This window comes from Suricata suricatta, chromosome 15 (assembly GCF_006229205.1).
Source record: "Suricata suricatta isolate VVHF042 chromosome 15, meerkat_22Aug2017_6uvM2_HiC, whole genome shotgun sequence".
Classification (NCBI taxonomy): domain Eukaryota; kingdom Metazoa; phylum Chordata; class Mammalia; order Carnivora; family Herpestidae; genus Suricata; species Suricata suricatta.
In genome coordinates, this window is record NC_043714.1 from 56,418,886 (window position 1) to 56,428,246 (window position 9,361).

A 9,361-nucleotide genomic window follows, 5' to 3' on the forward strand; every position below is an offset into this window, starting at 1 on the left:
CTATTTGAGAAAGTTCACATTACTTTTCCTGTTTTCCAAATTAAATAACTAAAGATGAGAGGTTAAGTAAATTTCCCAAAATTCCATTGCTGGTCAGCAGCAGAGCAAGGCACTGAACCCAAACTGGTGTGAGAGCCTGGGTACTTAGCTCCAGGATTGATTGTATATGGCTTCCCTTCAAACAACTCCTAGTTTTTGCTGCTCAGTTTGAAACAAAAGAATTTGGGACAGGGATGGGGGGAACAATGCTTATGGCTGTACCTTGGACCAAGTACCCACCTTTGTTTCAACCAACTTTCTAAGACAAAGGTTTAAGCATTACAAGTAGAAAACGCTGGCCCTTTGTGTTCTGGGGGATTTGTGGAGAGCTAAGCAGCCATAAGAGAAGGTACCCCTAGCCTATTCATTCTACATTCACCTGATCATCCCAATCAAATGTCACTGTTCCCTCCCTAGAAACCAAGCACTTTGTCCCCTCCTGGGCACTCGGTGAACTTTGCTTTTGTAATTGGCTTTCCTATGGCCTCTAGAAAAGCTCTAGGCTGCAGCAAGTTTTACCCTTCTCCTATATAACCCCTGCTGAGTCTACCAGGTAATGGCCCATAGTAGATTCTTTGAACACTATTTGCTGAATGAAAAAAGTCTGACTGAGAGATGAATGTGAAGAACGCCATACTCTTTGCAATCATAATAGGAAGACCAGGCAGTCATATTGGCAAAGGCAAATGGTGGGGGGAAAAATAGAGAGAGAGTAAAATATAATCTACGCATCCATTTAAAAATCAACACATGAAAGTAACACTATTTTTAGTTTCAGTTTCAAGATTCAGCCTTTCCAGTGTAAATAATTTATAAGAGAAGTGAGACAAACATCAGGTTTGTGGGAAATGCAAATTAATTTGGATCTAAAATTAGAAGGAACCTTCCCATGCACCCAGATGACAAGAGGACAAAAAGGGTAAGAGGAATTTGGTGAAAACACAGTGGAGAAATCACAGAAGCTAGCAGGCTGATGCTCTTTTGATAAACAAAAAAAAAAAGAGTCAAGAGTCCAGGGTGACCAGAGGTTTACACAGAAAGACAAATAATATAGTACAGGAAAACAGATACAAAAGGACATAGAATTTCCAACATATTTGCTCTGTAGATCTGGCTTGAGGCAAAGTGGGAAGCAGGCACAGATTGTATTCCAGCGTCCAAATCTTCCATTTTGTGTTCTTGAGGCTCTCTGGCACTCCTTCCGGCCTTTAGTACCCACAAGCCTCTGGTCCTGCATTTTCCTCTGTTCCTCGCTAGTGGAAGATAGGCTCAGGGACCTCTCATTCGCATGGTAGTATAAATGAGTCAGTTGGAGATTACCACTATTTTAATTGTGGAAGTAAAAGTTTAATCTGTGTTAAGGGAATGCCAAGTGCAACAGGTAGTTGGACAGATTTAGAAGGGGCAGGATTCCTGACTCAGAAATCAGAAAAAGATGGCTGTCCACTAAAGAGAAGTCTGTGTAGGGAAGAGGCCTATTCTCTACTGTTTCAGAACAAATAACAGTCTCATGGATTACAAGATACTTTGGTCCTGCTCAGACACTAAATACTGTGTGACCTTGGGTAAATCATCAACCACTCTGGGCCTAATTATTCTCTTTTTAAGCCTCAGCAATAAAACCACTCCTGGGGAAACTGTAAGAATTGAATTTATGTAATTGCCTAGCTCAGGTCTTGGCACTTAGCAAGTGCTTGCTAAACAGTACTTTGTGTTTTATATCTGCTACTGTTGATGCCATTACTGTCATTACACTTGGGGAGTGGTCCCCAAAGTGGAATGTCTGCAAATCAGAATGTGTGTGAATGTTACTAACTGTTGAGATGTAGGATGAAAACATATGTAGTTGCATTAATATGTGTATGTACATAAAACCTAATTAAAAAAAAAAGAAATTTGGTTTTACCAATATTTAAAGTACAGACTGACACTCATGTTTTTAAATGATCTCTGCATTGCTATTCAAACACCTCATAGGGAAAAAAAATCACCCTGTTTCTTCTGGGACAAAATGGGGGACTCACAGTGTGGGAGGATTGATGTGGTATCTCCTTTGTTTGCCCTCTGCATATATGATTATTTATGAATTATGGAATGTTGTTTTCAGAAAGAACTCATCAAATAAACAAGTGCCTTGAAAGAATTCCTACAAAGAAACCATGAATTGAATATGGCCTTAAAAACCCACAAGTTTAAGAAAATAAGAAAATGCCAGCACTGGCATGTTCTCTGTTCTTTAGGTGAACTCCTTGTCTGCCATGACTAAGTCATTAAAACAGGAACAGCTGATAGAAGGCATCAGCAAAGGAAACTGTCTCTTGAAAATTGACATCTATTGTCATTAACAATGCACTACCACTAAGTAAAATAAAATTTATCTTAAAATATTTGTCATTTCTTCCTTTAATTTTTCTATTATTCTGAATGTACTTTATAAATATTCAAACATTAGGGGTATGTGGTCTTGAAACAAATTTTTAGGATGCAGCACTTAATGAAAAATGTTTGGAAACCATTTCACTCAGCACATGAGTTTCTTGCATTTCTGGGAGCTCTAATTTAATGGCAAGAAGAAGAAAACAATTTTCAGTTGAATCTGGGGAAATTTTTATTTTGGTCCTGCTTTGATACTAAATATGAATAATTACTTCAAGGTAAAAGAAAAGTAATCATTAAGATTTCATTTGATTTTATTCAATTAGGTATTAAACACTCAAAAACCAAAAATATTTATTATTCACTTCTTCCCCATCTTCTAGAACTTAGTCTTTTATGGCTAGTTCCTCAAAGAGTCACAAGATCATTTCATCTTTCTGCCCACCTCAAGCCAGTCTACTGGGAAGCTTTCTAGAGTCCAGGAAAATCCCTGATCTCACAGCCTGAACTTATGTCTAGAAAACTAAAAGAACAGCACTGAAAAATAAAGATTACCTTCAATAAAATACTACCAGGATAATAGATTGATAGGTCTCTCAATATCTCACAACTCCTTGTTTATTCTTAAAAATATAGCACTACCAATCAATTGATGGATTGAGTGATCAATCTATATCTAGAAGGATCCTAGCTCACTCCCTTGCAAATATACTCCAGAGCATGTGTTCAACCCTTCTCTAAGAAAGCTCAGAAGGCTTTGCATAATTGTGTTTTGTGTCCATGTGCTTCCAGGGAGGGATACTGTTAAATAAAAATAAGATTCACTGGTATTTCTATTCTGAGGCATCACTCTTCTTGGTTGAGTAGGATCAAAATTAATATAGTATTCTAGACAGGCTTTATATTTCCTTGTTCTTCTGCATGTGGCTTCAAAATTGTCTTAAACCAAACCTAGATTCTTGAAACTCTCTTTAACTGAGTATATTTTTGAAGCAAGAATGCCCTTCCAATTCTGCTCTGTAGTTAACTGACCCCGAAATGGGAGTTTGTGCATCATAGCTTCTCCCCATGAGCCTGGGAGTCCCCGTCATTAAAATAAGTATCATAAGATCATAATGCTCACATGTTTCTGAGAGAAGTCCAGAACAACTGAACATTTGCCTGGTGCTGCAGAGTCCTTGGGTGGAAGGCAGGCAGGACATGCTGCTAATATCACTATCAGTGCCAATTTCCAGATGGAACTCTGGAACTAAACAGAGTTCACTCCTTTTCAAAATCTGTTCAGTAAGTGCTCCCAGGGCTGGTATGGGCTATGGGGCTCGTTTGTTTTTCCTGGTCACCATGGAGCTGCTAGTTTCAATCACAGAGCATCAGAACAACTAGGAAAGAAGAGTAAGTGCCAGAACCCACTGGCTGTCTTTAGAGAAGCGGGAGGGTTGAGTAGCAGGAAGCAGTAAACCAAAACCATAGCTGCCAATAAATGACCTAGACAGTGTTTTCTTGGCATTTCTGTTTGAGTTCTTCATGGCTAAGCAAATCAAGACAAATGGGGGTGGGGGTGCGGGGTTGGGGCTAGGGGAGATGACGTTTTCTCAAGAATGATTAAGGTGACTCTCCTAGCTATAAAGTGAGTGAAACTCTTTTAAGAAGTTCAATTCTCGCAGAGCTTAGATTCTGAATCATTTAGTTCCGCAAGTTGCTGGAACATTGCAACTCTCAGTTGCTTAATTCGTAAAATGAGTATAGTAATAACAACTGAATTGTTTAATAAAGTATATAAAGTGCAAAGCTCAGGACCAGGGCACATAGGAAGCCACTGTGATTGCAGCTCTTGTTATTCTAGCCTTTGCAAATGATAGTATTCAACGTTTAAACAAAAATATATAAGAAGATAACTTAATGCTGAGTTTTAAACCTTTCTCTATGTTTCACTCCATTGTTGAAGAGACAAGACATTTTAGAACAAAAGCTGTATGATATTTAAAAGTATTTAAATTTCTAAGCCTGTAAAATTCCAGCACTATCTAATTTTAGCAGCTGCTAAGCCCTATACATCTTGCTTTGCTTGGTTAAAAATCAAATGCTTTCCTGACCGTAATCATTTTCACAAACACACTGGATGAAAGGGGATACGTGTGCACTTCCAGGGAATCATTTTTTAAAACATGACCTATTTAACTCCCCCTGTATTATGAAGTAGACACCACCCCATCCTTAACTGTATGGTCAGGCTAGGATTAATGATAGAAAATCTCTTGAACAATATATCAAAATTCATAAAGCTACAGGACAGAAAAGGCACCAGAGTAATTTAACGTTTGAAAACTTTGAGCCAAAATGCTTTCTGGCTAGGCTTTCCTCCTGTAGAAACAGCTAACCTTCTTTGTGGTCATAGGTTTCTATTGTTAGTTATTCTCTCTTTCTCTCTCCAACTAGTCCAGAGCTGCTATCAGTAGTTTATAAGCCCATCTTCTCTCGTGGGAAGTTTCTCAGTGGAACCGAAAGATTACTCTCCTGCTATTTGAAGTTCCTGCATGTCACCGAGGTATGCTGGCCCAGGGACTTAAAAGCAATCCTTTCTTTATCATGGTTAAATGCTTGATAAGCAGCAAAAGGTTTTGACATTCAAACTGGCCCATTCTGGAACCTTTTAAAGGAAATGCTCACTCCAGTGTTTTAATAAAATTCAAATGAAAATATTCTGGATTTAATAATATGAAACAGAAAAATTATTCCCTTTATCCTGAAATTTCCAGCTGCCTTGTTCAAATATTGGTTGAATAGTAGGGGCTGGATGTGGAGGAGAAGGGTGTAACAGGATTTCTTGTTACATCTCTGAAAATTCAGGTGTCTCCTTTGACTCTGATACCTTGGAAGAATAATGAGGGAGTTTTGGTAGGGCAATTCTTGATTTTCTCTACAGTACATATTATAAAGGAAAGTATCCTTGGATGTAGAACTACATGAATTCAAAGTTTCTAAGGCAACATGTCTCCTAATGGACTTTGTTCTTTTAATTTCTCTTTCTGCTCCTTCTTTGCCCCCATATATCTGAAGATGGGGAGCGGAGGACACAGAACTGTTAAACTGAGATGTGGTGGAGGGGAGGAGGGTGGGGTGGCTGACGTTTGATACATCAATTCAATTCATTATTTTATCACCCGGAGAACAGAATTCCAAAATTTCTCAGGCCCAAAGGTTATTCTCTCTCTCTCTTTTTTTCTTTACCCATAAAAGGAATCTAAGAGCCTTTTATAGGAAACCAGCACTTACTGTGTTTCAATGAACTGAAAATCTACCTAAATGAATAGTGAGAGAAGAAAGCTAACACACTGTAGCCACCCAAATTTCAACAACAAATTCCTCCTCTAAGGCACTAGGGCTGTGTAACATGGTAGAATCCCAACTTAAGTACCAATAAGAACAAAGGTAACATTTCCAGGCTATGAAATGTTATTGCTAGGAGACTTAAAAAGAATAGTAATAATGAAAGGAATGAGCAATCAAGTCATTAGATGTTCCCTAACTCTGATACTGCAATCCACATGTGTACAACTGCAACCATTTCTTGCTAATTCTGACCACTGTGATGTTTCAAAGACCCACTTACTCATTTATCTCCCTCTGTGGCCAAATTACTATCACTTGCAGATCTCTCTCCTTGGTTTTGTTTCCAGCGTTTCAATCATGTCCAGGATGTCCAATATATAAACAGAAGACGTGAGTGTTTGGATCAATGTAGCTTAATTATAATCCTGCTTCTTAAGTCTTGCTCATTTTCTTTTTTCATTTATTGTAACAAAATGAGACAGTTGGGCACTGACTGCTGCACATATATTCTAGTCACTAATGTTTGTGAGTTACAGATATACGGCTTGATTGTCGATTTTAAAAGTAAAGGAGAAAGTCCTTTTGATTTCATTTTCAATTGCACAACTAAATGAGCTTAACAGCATCTTTCTTCCTCTTCCCAATCCTCTTGCTTTCATTGTGAAGACTACAATAAAATAAAAACACAAATGTAAAGAATTATTGGTTTAAATGTTTTTGGTCTGTCTTTCAAGCTATCTTTTGATGTTTGCCTCTAGAACTCCAATGTTGCAGCCACCACGGCTTGAAGTATTTCCCCCACTGCTTGTGCCATTTCAAACATTCTCTTAGTATTAAAACAAATCAGAATCAGGAGGTATCTAATTGTGCTGGTTTTGATTTTGTTAATACAAAGTGAAAGATTAAAATGGAGCAGTAACAGCAAAAACATTTCTTAAAGTGGCAGTCACGACTAACCATGAAAGGCAAAGACGCTGAAAAACGAAACCTGAAAAACTCTTAAAAACAAACAAAAACAAAAAAAAAATTTTTTAAGGAAAGTACAATCATGACAAAGGGTGCTTCATAAACGTTTTATTAAAATGTTACCATTTGGCAAAATGTCCTCCTGCAAAGGTTTTCTAATAAATAATACCTGTTTTTCCCCTGTGACATTTACAAGTGCACATATTATAGCTGTCACTTAGGGTGGCAGTTGGCGAGTTTTGCAATGGTCTGGGTGCTTTCTCAACATGTCCCTTCTCCGGTCTTGGTTTCTCAACTTTTTGCCTGCTTTTCTGATTCTCTAGTTACCTCCAGAGCTATACTCCAGCTTTTTCAACCTTTTACAGCTCATTTATCATCCCATCTGGAGGGCAATAGTCCTGGGTCCCCCCAACCCCCATCCCAAGATCCTTAACAGAATCTTTAAGAGCACATCATCTGAACTAAAGGGATCTCAAGAGCTTTTCTGACCTTGCTCTTTCAAGTGACATAGCCCTTTGTTTTTGTCATAATGACTATATTCCTGATCTCACGTAAGACAACTGCTAGGATGAAAAGGTAGAACTTCCCTTGGTCAGTGCTTGCCAAAGTCAATAGTAGAAATTATAGCAAAATCTCCACCATCCCTCCAAATCTCAATTTCACATGTGTTCAGGCATACACCAGCCCCCTCCTCTCTAGTGATTACTCTCTCTTCCCCTGAACAACAGTGGAGGCAGGCCAATTTGCAAAGGTAATGTCTTCCCAAAAATTGCTGAGCCCATGGATCTTACCTGTTGGCAGAAAGTTAAGGGGGAGAGCTTCCTCAATATAATTTTGTGTTTGTTTTTCAATATAAATTGATTGCTGGTAAGCTGAAGACTGATCACACCTTGGTGTGACATAGTCATCTACCAGTCTCTGAGGCAAATTTTTCAAATCCAAGATTGGAAAATGTGGTTTCACCACAGAAAATTGAGCATTTGGATTAGGTACCATGATTAATACCAATTATTCATTCAATCATAATTGTATTCATTTAATTAGTGGGAAGAGTAATGTTTCCACTGAAATATGAAGGGTAGATAGAATTGGCAAGCCAGGCAAGTGGAAGAGGAACATTTTGAGAAAAAGGAAAAATATGAAGACAGATATATGAGTGCATGGCACATTTAGAGGAACTGCACGAAGCTCATTATTACATAATTGCAAAGGGCTTCAAGATGAGTGCCAAGGAAGAAACTGAGGGTATGGACATGCCCTCGGGCAGGGAACAGACCATCAAAGGCTATGTGTTTTGAGCCAATGAGTGAAAAATTTCATCCAGTAGGAGAGTAGATGAAGGATTTTAAACTGGGGTGCGAAATGGTCAAATTCGTATCTTACAAAAATGGCCAGTGGTAGCATAGGAGAATTGATTACAAAGGGTCAAGGCTGGAAGCAAGAGCCTAGGAAAAAGTTAAGGTGACAAATTACAGAGTGCCTCAACTAAGGCTGTGACAGTCGGAATACAGAGAAAGGGCAGGAAGTTTGGAATAATGTTAGGAAGAGGATTGGCAGAGGTTCAGGACTAATAAAATATGAGAGATGACAGAAGGCACTTTCATAATCAATGGAGAATATGTTGACCCTCCAATATAAAGCTGCTCACCCACCTGAGTATCAAATCCATTTTCCTCTCATTGTACTCAAGGACTTTGCTTCTCTGAGTATATTACATCTCTATCCTTAGTTTATCTCCCTTTACTGAATCATTCCTATCTACATACAAACATGCAAAGATAGCACTTATCTTCAATTAAAAAAATTAGTTAATTAATTTTTAATAAAAGCTTTCTACTCCACTTTTCCCTGAAGCAGTGCTTGATTTCTGTCTCTGGTCCCTTTTACAGCCAAGTCTTGTGTGAGTTGTTCATGACTTTCTCATTTTGTCACCACCCAATCTCCCTTGAACTCACTCCAGACAAGCTTTGGTCCCCAACACTCCACTCAAACTTCTCTTGCCAAGTGTCTAGTAAAAATAACTTTGATTCTGTCCCACAGGGCACACATAAAGATAGTAAAGGCACAATTCAGTGTAGTCTTGCTCAGAGATCTGTAGTATTTATACTCTGGCACCTGCAGCAATGGTTAAGGACCATCTAGGGTAGGATGAGGAGATATAAATTCCTAGGCATTCCTGGCCCTGAGAGAGCCAAAGCAGGGTGCTGATACTTGAGGCTCATCCTTTTACAAAGAGAAGTATGTGCTGGCTGTTAGAAGACAGTAAGCCAGTGTTCACAAAAATGGCATGGGGAAGGGAAACCCAAAGTGTGGTTTCCCAGACTAGAAGTATCAGAATTGCGTGGAAATTTGTTGGAAATACAAATTCCCTAATTCCCAAGATTAGAAACCCTCCAGGTGACTCTAATATACATTAGAGTTTGAGAACCACTTCAGAAAAATCTCTGTGATGAACATACAACTATATTATCCTTTTTTTATAGATGAGGAGAGTCCAGGAGATTTTGACCCCAATTTTAACAACACAATAGTCTGACTCCACATTTATGAATACAAACTTTTAAATCAAAATTATAACAGGGTTGAATTTTTAATCAAGAACATAGTTTCTGCAGCAAATTATACTAAATCAATCTAATTTCTTGGTAAG